Genomic DNA, 10,810 nt, shown 5'->3' with positions numbered 1-10,810 from the left:
TCCCAGCTCTATGCTAGCATCCAGGAACCCAAAAACCCTAGGTTAGAGAGAGCCTCATGCCTGCAATTTGAGACCCTTATGCAAATTCCTTCCATTGAGCCTATCCAAACCAAGACAAAAGAGAATAATAGAAGATGTATCACACCTGAGTAGTGTATCACTCAGTATGCATCGCACCTGGCCAATGTAGTAGTCAGTATGGTTCAGTTTAGGCCATTTCTGGATGGTTTTTCAGGTGGAACTTTTGGGGAATGATGCAATTAGATGACCATGTTCTTTTAGGGTATGAAACAACTCTTTTAGGAGTTGTTGAGCCCTAGTTTATTGACATATAATTTTGGGGTTGAGGTGCCCAAATATGTCTATAACAAATAGGAAGAGGGGAACCCATTCCACTATGCTGGTTGTTAATGCTCATCGTGTTGATTGCATGGAAAGAACTAAAAGACTCATAGTTTCCATCTATCGAGGTGGATGTTTATAAGGCAGCGAGGTATGCCTTCCTCTGGTTTACTAAGGATTTGGTGTGTGCAACAATGAATAGAATTTTCTTTGTAGTGATGGCATTGGATCTACACATGGTGGTAAATTAGCATTGAAGGCTGTCACCTAGTTTGTATAAGCAATATTGTTAGATTGCATATTTCAATGCTGACTTCCATAGAGCTTATGTGAAGGCATAGAAGCACCCAACTCAGACATGGCACCCATTTCCATACTTAGTAAGATTTGTCTTCCGTAGTACAACAATGGCCGGAAGAATGGATGACTCCACTTTGTGGAGTAGTTGGAACAGAGAAGGGTACCCCACAGGATGCAGGTACAAGTGGAAAAGATGCAGAGGTGGAAACAGAGGAAATAGAGCAGGATCATGAGGAACCCCTCAATGATGTAGGAGTATCAGAGGTGTTGCCTTTCATTTTCAGAATGAGAGATACAACTACGACAGGCAAGAGGAAAGAAGAAAAAGGCGGTTAAGTCCAAGGGCATAGAAACACTTGTCCTCACTGATGGGGACATCGAAGAGATCAAAGAGAAGGTCTAGGAGATCACAATGGAGACCTAGGACATTATTGGTGATTGATAAAGAACAATCTTGACTCAAGTACAAAAAGGAATCGCATAGTTGAAGGTTTATCTACAAGTAGAAAACAACCATAACAAAGAGCTTAGTCACTACATGTAGAAAAAAGAATAGAAACACAATTTTCCATTACAATTGTTCAGGTGGCAGCTGGTTCACTTCACCGGTACTCACCAAACGACAAAGAGTGAGCTAAATTATGGAATAATTTCAGCATAAATGTTTCCACAATTCCCATTTAGATGCTACACAAATTCCATGAAAGTCTAACAACTGAGATGCACCAGCGGGAGCAACGAACCTTGGCGATGACGATGTAGACGAAAAAGGAGAAATATGTGCTAAAGAAGCAATTGGAGGATATGTCTAAGAAAAGAGATGAAGCATATTAGCGACAAGAATAGCTGGAAAAAGTCATTGAAGAAAGTTGCAACATAGTCCTCGATGTAAAGGTTGGTGGCGAGGAACCACAAACAGAGAAGGTTGTGAAGTTTTCCCTCACGATCAAGGAATCAAAGAATACACTGCCGAAGATAAAGTTCAAGTATGAAGTGTAGACATCATAGATGAAAATAAGGCTGCAGCGAGCCATGCCACTAGAAGTATGGGAGCAGAGGCAGAAATATTTAAAGGAAAAATTGAAAGGTATCTCTGACATAGTGGCAGACTGGGGGAAATTATTGGATGACACGATGAAAATTTTGACCCCACTACAAGGGGATCCAAACATCCAAAATATTGAGGAAGAATTATAGGTGAAGTAGAAGCAGTGCTACGAAATCCTGGTATATGTAAAGACCTTACCATCCTTGCAGAGACTCGCCAACATTACTGAAGGGAAGAACCTACAAAAGCATATAGATGAGCTTCGGAAGAAGGGGAAGATATTGGAAGAAAGGACTCATCCATGGCAGGATGAGGCACTCAAACTATCTCAAGCAGTGGACGACAAGCTCAAAGAATTGAAGAAAAGTGAGATAGAGATATTGCAGAAGGCTATTGGCCCAACGACAGAGGCATTGCTGGCGGAAACGTGCAAGCAGGAGAAACAAATGGCAGAGACAATTGAGCAGTATAATTAGTATACAATGGAATTGCAGCGAAGATCAAAGAAACCGTAGTTGAGTGACTCGGGACGAGTTGCGGGTGAGTGTTGGGGTCCTGTTGGGCACAACCCAACTTGGTCCAAGTTTGGGTCAAAGACTCCACATTTTGAGGATATGAGTGCACAGAGTTGGATAAGTTGTATTCATCGCACAGTGTTTAGGGGCTTTGGGTTGGGTCAAAAGCCCCTTGTTTTGTAACGGGTTTCAGGTATTAGTCATGGTTTTGTTGAATCTGTGGTATATGGACCATGGTTTTTGTAATGATGTAATGTATATAAGGAGATGTAATACTTTGTGGTAGAATCATGTAATGATAGAATATCATAAGCAACTTGAGCCTTTTCTTTTGAGTTTGTATTTTTAGGGAAGGATCCATAGTTGAATGCACAGAGGCCTGGAAGAGGCCGTAGTTGAGTGTGTAGACCACCTGCAGCTGGGTGCACAGGTCGAAGAAGTATATGTATTGAAGATATGTATTAATAAAGAAGAATTTTGGCAAAATATTATGTATATTTATGTGTTCATCCTCTATTGTTGTTATTACCGTTATGCATGTTTTTTACTGAATTGCGTGAAAGAATACATGTTATATTGTTTTCTATTATTTGATGTGATAAGAGTAAGTCTATAAATTTATTCATCAGCTTGAAGTGGTTCATGTAGGCAAAGTTGGAGGTAGGTAGAAAACATAAGTAAATGCATGGACGCAGAAATGCGCATATCCCTCTAGTTGCGGAAACCTAGTTCTACAGCCTCCCTTAAATGCTTCGGGCGAGACTACAATCTTCTTGCAGGTTGTTACCAAAAGGGCCACTGGTTGAGGGTTTTGTTAGTGCACGAAACACTCTAAACCTGGGTCAAGCCCCCTTGAACCAACGGGAGGAGACCCAATATAAGAGGAATCGCAATGATGAATGGATCAATGATCATATAAGGAGTGATTCCAAAAGTCTATTCACAAGAGAGACTCGATTAAATATCTGACTTGCTTGAGAAGCAAGGTGTTGGGATCTCTTAGAAGTGATATGAGAATACCTTAGCCTAGGGTTGGAGGATATTCCTTGACAAGGGGCTTCCTAGACTTAAGGATCCTTGTGGAGAAATGGATTCTATGTAGTTTGTGTGGAATTTGAGTTATGAAGTTGTCGGACCACAGAGAACCCAGTTGGACCCAAACTAGGTCAAGGGTATGGATTTGATTGACCAAAGAGGGGCTTGACCTAATTAGGGAAGAGAATAGGATCAAAGAACTATTTTTCTTTTGAAATTTGAATGCAATGATCCAAGTGAAGACACTAACTCAAAATCAGCTCAGGGAGAGAAATGATCATTGAGCTAGGGCTTGCGATATCTCAGGATTCCACTATTGGATTGTGCTCGAATTTGGAGGACCCCTTGGGAAGTCCCTACCACAGTTGGGGACCAATTTTCAAGGTGTTTGGATGGCTACAAAGTATTTGGTATGGTTCCCTTGGATACCTTTTGGGATTAGGCCTAGAATTGGGAAAAGCGAAGAAAAGAGAGGGAAATTTGACCACCAAATGGATATGAGGATCAAAGCCTTATTTCTTGGGCTTAATGGAGTCAATATACACATAGATCTAGAATTTTGTGTGCTAAGGAGCCCTAATTGATCCTTTCTAGATTCTCCAAGGGAAGAAACTAGGTCAATAGTGATTTATACTTCAAATTCGTCAAAGAGATGAAGTTTCGATGTCTTTCAACCTAAGAGATGCCTCTAGGAAAATTCACCTGCCCTGTTCAAGTACAACACATGAATTAAATCACTTATTCAAGGTTCCTAGAAGAATTTTGCATTTACCTTAACCCATACAAGAATAATGATAATCATAACATGTAGCAAACTAGTAAAATAAGAAGAATAACATCAAAATTAAACTTACATGAGAGAGAGAGTATATCCATTCATCAAATTTGCATTAGAAAGAAGCTCCAAAGACAATAGAAAAAATCAAAATATCATAGTGCATCAAGAAAGCTCCAAAATATTACCTAGAAAAAAGTGCAAAAATATCTCAAGAGATACTAATGCAATCCAGGTGATGATGATTAGAATGAATCACGCCACTTCTATTTATACAATCACTAATTAGTTTAATTTTCCTAATTAAAACTATTTGAGCCCCAAATAATAAAATGATGTGCAATGATAACATTCCTTGGTGACAAGCCAACTAACATAATAATAAGCCTCTCAAAAGGGTCAAATTGTCAATAAAGTGGGCCATTGGGCCTTTTAGGAGGCCTAATGAAGTCCATAACATGCCATGATGTGAGAATGGACCTCAAACATAGTGGACAAGGAGTTGGCCCCTTGTTTCCAAGAAAAATCCCTGTGGTGCCTCCAAGTGGTTGTGAGGGGCACAAGGACATCCTCATGGGTCTCCAAGTGGACTGAAAATGCATGTAGACCATATGTAAGGGCTAGGATGATATCATAAGCTCTATTTGGTCCTCATCAGGTGTCGAGCCTGTTGGGCATGGTGAACTAGGTGCATCGTCCTTGTTCAAAAGGTGGAACATGACCAATCAATGAGTGGTGTTAGGGATCCATGAAGTAATCTCTCCTATGGTGGAGGGTCATGGATCTCAACACTCACCCTACAAGTTTTGATGTCGCTTGGAGGGCTAGGACCTTGTATAGGGAGACTAAGCCCCAAATGGAGACTCACCTGGAATCCTGCATAAGATCCAATGTGTACCCTTTCCCTCCAATACAAAAAACTCATTAGAATAATCAAGTAAAATAACTTACAAGGCATGGAATCAATGAGGCTCTTCATGGTGGCATGCCCTTCCATAGTGGCCTTTGGCATGTACAAGTGTCTCCAAGCTCAATAGGGGGTTAATCGAGGACCCTATTAGGTGGTTTTAACCTTTAAAGGGGGTGACATGTCCATGGTACATCCCTCAAGTGGTAGGTGCAAAATGATATAGTAATGGAATAGATTGGGGATCAGGGGAATCATCCAGGACACATGTGATGGTGCAAGGGTAGATATAATAAGGGAAGCCCATACCTGGGTATATGAGTGTAGGAGGGAATAAATCGTGGAACATGAGTTATCTCACCCTTTCTTTTTCCACCCTTCTCCATATGCCTTTTTCCTTTGATTGATTTTTCTTCATAATTGCTCAGGGCTCTAGGGGATGAGAGTAGGATGTGTAATATATAGCACTCGATACACCCTTAAGGTGGGGCAGTGCAACACCTACCATGGGATGGGACAATCATGGGTTCCTTAATGATGGAGGGGGCTCATTGAGGGCACATAAGAACTAGGATGATGGCCATGGATAAGGGGTAGAGCTCATGTTTAGCTTTTGCCCACGTGCTAAATTTGTATGTCCCAGTCATCTTTTGCATTTTGTGGTACATTTCCTATTGAGAGTGGACAAATTATGCTTTTTCTTTTCTTTTTATCTACATCAACCTTCGGGGCATTGTTTTAGGCCTAATTCAAGGTATGGACAAGGGGAGGGGGAGGGTAACCCTATATGGACCCATATTGGAAAATAGATGAATTGGGCTAAAATGAGTGGAAGGGAGTGATGTATATGGTGTTGGGAAGTGGGACCATGCAACTAAAATCAGAATTTCCCATGTAGTTCCAACCCTAAATCTAATGGCCAGTAAAGTTGATTACAGGGGACTAGGATACAAGGCTAACCAAGAAATTAGGCAGTGGAGACAAGAGTACAAACCTAGCCTACTCTTTTTAGGGAATTCCCCCACCAATCCATACCCAAAAGTTCCCATGACAAGTAAGGAAAATTACTAACCTATACCAATGAAAAGCCATACCTTCAAGGTCATGAGGCCCACCTTCAAACATACAATCATAACAAGTGGGCCAGTGACCACATGGTTGGCTCATGTGGCAGAGATAATGGCACATCGAGTTATCTGGTGGCTGCAAGGGGTTTTTGGTTGTTGGATGAGTACCATCTAGGAGAAAAAAAATATGGTATATACAGTACCCACAGGTGGTGGGTAACAAGCATAATAGTTGGAAGAAAAACAAAAAAAAATGTAATAATCTAGAAGATGAGATTAAGCTTTTGAAACAAGAGCTAACCAAGACATAAAAGAAAATGGGCCAAAAAACATATAAAAATGAAATATTGTCTTTGAAACTCAAACTTGAGGAAGGAAATAGGAAATAAGAAGTCTTCTTCTTAATGATTTAATATTTGAATGGGAAAAGTGTGTACAATCGGTTACCAAATTCCTATTGTAGAAAACTGATGATATTTCTCCTATTTGTCAATTACTTGAAAAAATTATGTGCAGTTTTCTACAACAAATATCGAAATACATACACTGCATACCACAAAAAATAAACACTGTGGAAACTAAATACGTCACAAGAGAGAAATAAACACACATATATCTACACAGTTGTTTTTGGGCAATGTCCCCAGAAAAACCCAATTCGAGAAAATCGGTGCAACAGCTGGTGGTTTTATTGTTATGCAGTAGTTTCTGAGTATAAATCATTGGATGACCAAACTAGCTATCCAAAACAAAGAAAAAATGGAAAATATTTAGTGAGAAAAATCTCACACTGATTCGAGAGATCTGACCCTGATCAAGGATAGGTTGGCTGGCCCCAAGGTACCTCTGTACAGCTTCTACATCAATCCTATGAAGCGCTATGTCACACTTGTTGGGCTCCACGTCATCTCTTTTTCTGATCTCTTGCTACCTAGAAATTCGACCCTATGGCTCTCTGGTCTCACATCCTGGCTTCTCGCACTAGATCTCATCTCTCCCAGCTAAATTTTGAACTCCCTCTGAAGCTCTGCATTATCATTGCATGGAACTATGATGCCTCTTTGAGATGCTCTATGACTTCTCTGCCTTGAACTCTCTGGATCCAGAAAACTCTTCTCTAGACTACTATCCTTGCCCCTCACTACAAGAATATCACTCGATATCACCCCAACAACCCAATGCTACTACTCTTGAGAAATTCAATCTCTGATCTCTCATTTGATGTGATCACCAAGTGCCCATCAAACTCCTTCTTATAATCTCTCGTTGGAGTTCCAATAGCTAAGATTAAAACATAATCAAGGGCTAAGATTAACTAGGAGTTGGTCCTCATCTTTTTCTAGAAGATTCACACCTAATTTAATTATTATCCTTCAATTAACCAGATTTCCTAAGTTTAGACTTAGGGAACCATTTAAAAAAAAACAATTTTTTTAATTAAACCATATATAGGTGGAATTTTCCCAAACGATTTCTGGATATTGGAGAATGCATGTGTCTTAGCCTCTTTGTAAAATCTCAAGGCAAGAGCACATTTGATGCTACATAAATAAACACTCCCTCTTAGTGAGGAATGTGGTCTAGTGTTGCAACCTGCTAAAGCATCACTCTCTCTCTGCACCATCTCCTGCTATGTTGTTGATGTTTGGCTCTACTACCCATGAACTACTGCGCAACTCTGATTGCTGCATCTGTGTTGTTGCTAGCCCCGTTGAAGTGCTACCAACATTGCATTTTCACTAGCTATTATTGTTTCAATTGCAACATCTGCAATGAAAAAGCATCCGAAGTACTAAACCAACTGTGTTAAGTATGATGCACCTGTCATCTGAGTTTTGACTGATGTTAGTCTCTACGTTGTCATTGAAGCCTTTTTGTTGCTGCTGACTCTACTCTATGCCAACTACACTGTTGCCAACTCTACTTTGCGTTGCTCAGAATCTGACCTCTACTGGCTACTGCATGTGTCACTTTGACACCTGATTGCACGAAATCACACTAGTCCTTCCTTGTACTGCTAGCTATGGGCTCCCGTAGCAAGGTCTCGATCCAAGAGGTGGACTTCTTAAGGATCCTTGCCATCCTATAGCTCTTTGAGGCTACAACTCTAGATCACCCCACCTCACACTTGGAGGCATCTTGAAAACCATGGAAAACTCTTCCTCAAGTCTGGAGGATAGCCTATCGATCTCTGCGGATGCATCTTGCTCATCCTGATTCTCCTCCTTGTCCTTCTTTATGAGAGGACATTGAATGATGTAGTGGCCCATCTTGCCACACCTAAAGCACTTGATCTTCGAAATATCCTTGTTTCTTTTGTGCTTCTCCTGCTGCCCCTTTGATGCAAGCGCCACATCCTCCTATTCCTTCTCCTGATTCATCCCACTGTTGTCACTACCACTGATGGTGGTCTTTACCAGATCACATTTCATTTCCTCTTGCTACAGACCAACCTACACACGTTCCCAATCTAGTAGTTTTTCTCTGCCGAGGATACTCTGGATGGAAACTTGCTAATATTTAGAAACGATATTCAGTGTTAATCATACAAACTCTGAGGGCTAGGGCGTTCACCCTACTAAAGCCAATTGGTCCCAAACATCCTAAATCCTCGTAAGGAAGGGGTTTACATGCTACCCTTTCTGCATCCTCATGCATCTTAGCTCCTCTTCTAAGTACATCTTCCGCTACTTCTCGAAAGATCATTTGTATAGAGTAGCTAAGGCTTCCCACATCTGCTAGGGATTATCCTTGCTGGCTATATGGGATACTACATGATTGCAAACCCCGTTGAGAATTATCATCTTCTTCTTCACCATCTCAACCTTGTACTTCTTGAGTAGATCTATATCATTAGGTATAGCTACCACACTATCGACATAAATTTTGAGATCATGCTCATCTAGATGGCATGAGATCATAGCCTTCCAAACCACATAGTTGGAGGCTCCATCAAACTGATCTTGATCTCTCAACCGAGCTAATACCATCTCTCCTAAAAAAGTTGAATTGGTCCCTCTTCTCCTCTGTGCAGCTACTACCTAGCTATTCATGCTCCCTTCTAGATTGAGAAATCCCGCACACAACTATTGCTGCTATGCTTGGAAAATTTGAATTTCTTGGCTAGAAGTCCTCTGAGAAAGAAATTCCCTTAGTATGTGCTATTCTCTCCTTCTGACACTATTCTACCAGTAGCTGTTGCAAAATAATTATGCCCTAGCTAAACATCTACTCTGCAAGGAAACTTCGTTGCTGCCACTAGAAAGCTCTGATCTGAAGAATCAAATTTCTCTATTGACTCACTCAAAGAAATCGATCTCACTCAAAACTTAGACCTCCTTAGCCCAAGGACTAAGATGTCTCTGGGTTTTGAACTGATGCCAAGGAAGGATTTCAAACCTCCTTTTCCTTTCTTCTTTGAGCTCTCCTGCACATGATTTGTGCTCTAATACATGTGAACAATCAATTACGTGGTTCCTACTGCAACAAACTGATGATATTTATCCTATGTGTTAATTACTTGAACAAATTATGTGCAGTTTTCTACCACAAATATCAAAATACATATACTACTGCCTACACAAAATAAATATTGCAGAAACTAAATACGACAAAGGACAGAAATAAACACACACACATTTACACAATTGTTTTTGGAAAATGTCCCTAGAAATGCCCAACTTGGGAAACTAGTACAGCAACTGAGGGCTTTATTATTACGAAGTAGTTTATGAGTAGAAATCATTGGGTTCCCAAATTGGCTATCTGATACAAAGAAAAATTGGCAAAGAGTTAGTGAGATAAATCTGATACTGGTTCAGGAGATCTGACATTAATGAGGGACATGCTGGCTAGCCCCATCACTACCTCTACGTAGCTTCTGCGTCAATCCTACACAACTCTGCGTCACACTTCTTGGGCTCTACGTCACCTCCTCTTTTGATCTCCTTATTTATGTAAATTCAACCCTCTAACCCTCTAGTCTCACATCCCGACTTCTGACACTAGATCTCAACTCTCCCAGCTGAATTTCAAACTCCCTCTGAAGCTTTGCACTGTCTCTGTGTGGCACTGTGTTGCCTCTCTAAACTGCTCTATGACTTCTCTGCCTTGCACTCTCCACATCTAGAAAACTCTCCTATGAACTATTATCATGGTCCCTCACTGCAAGAAGATCACTCGATCTCACTCCTGCAACTCAACATTGCTACTCTTGAGAAATTCAATCTCTGATATCACATTCCATGTGGTCTCCAAGTGCCCATCAAAATCCTTCTTATAATCTCTCATTGGAGCTCCAACTACCAAGATTAAAACATAATCAAGGGCTAAGATTAACTCGGAGTTGATCCTCGTCTTTTTCTAGAAGATTCACACTTGGTTTAATTAATACCCTTTAATTAACCATATTTCCAAAGGTTAGACTTAGGGAACCATTTATAAACGTTAACTATTTTAATTAAGCCATCTCTAGGTGGATTTTTCCCAAACGATTTATGGGTATTGGAGAATGCATGTGTCTTAGCCTCTCTGCAAAATCTCGAGGTAAGAGCACATCCGATGCTACAAAAATCAATAAAAAGAATTGCCACATTTTAAATCTAAACATAATGTCTCTGAAAATAAGCCTCAACAAATCCAAAGATGTGATGGATTTGGACAAAAAAATTATTGAAGGAACAATAAAACCTAGACCACATTCTAAGTAGTAAAATATCTCTAGAAAACAAGGAATTTATGGGATACTATAAGCAATAGAAGCCTTCTAAAGGAGAGGCCATCAATAGGTCCACAAGATTCATAGGTCGTTAAATCTATGTA

Source organism: Pinus tabuliformis, chromosome 7 (assembly GCF_031772625.1).
Source record: "Pinus tabuliformis cultivar Carrire ecotype Pingquan chromosome 7, CPIR1, whole genome shotgun sequence".
Classification (NCBI taxonomy): Eukaryota; Viridiplantae; Streptophyta; class Pinopsida; order Pinales; family Pinaceae; genus Pinus; species Pinus tabuliformis.
The sequence above is the reverse complement of the archived record's forward strand: the minus strand, read 5'-3'. Positions refer to the sequence as shown.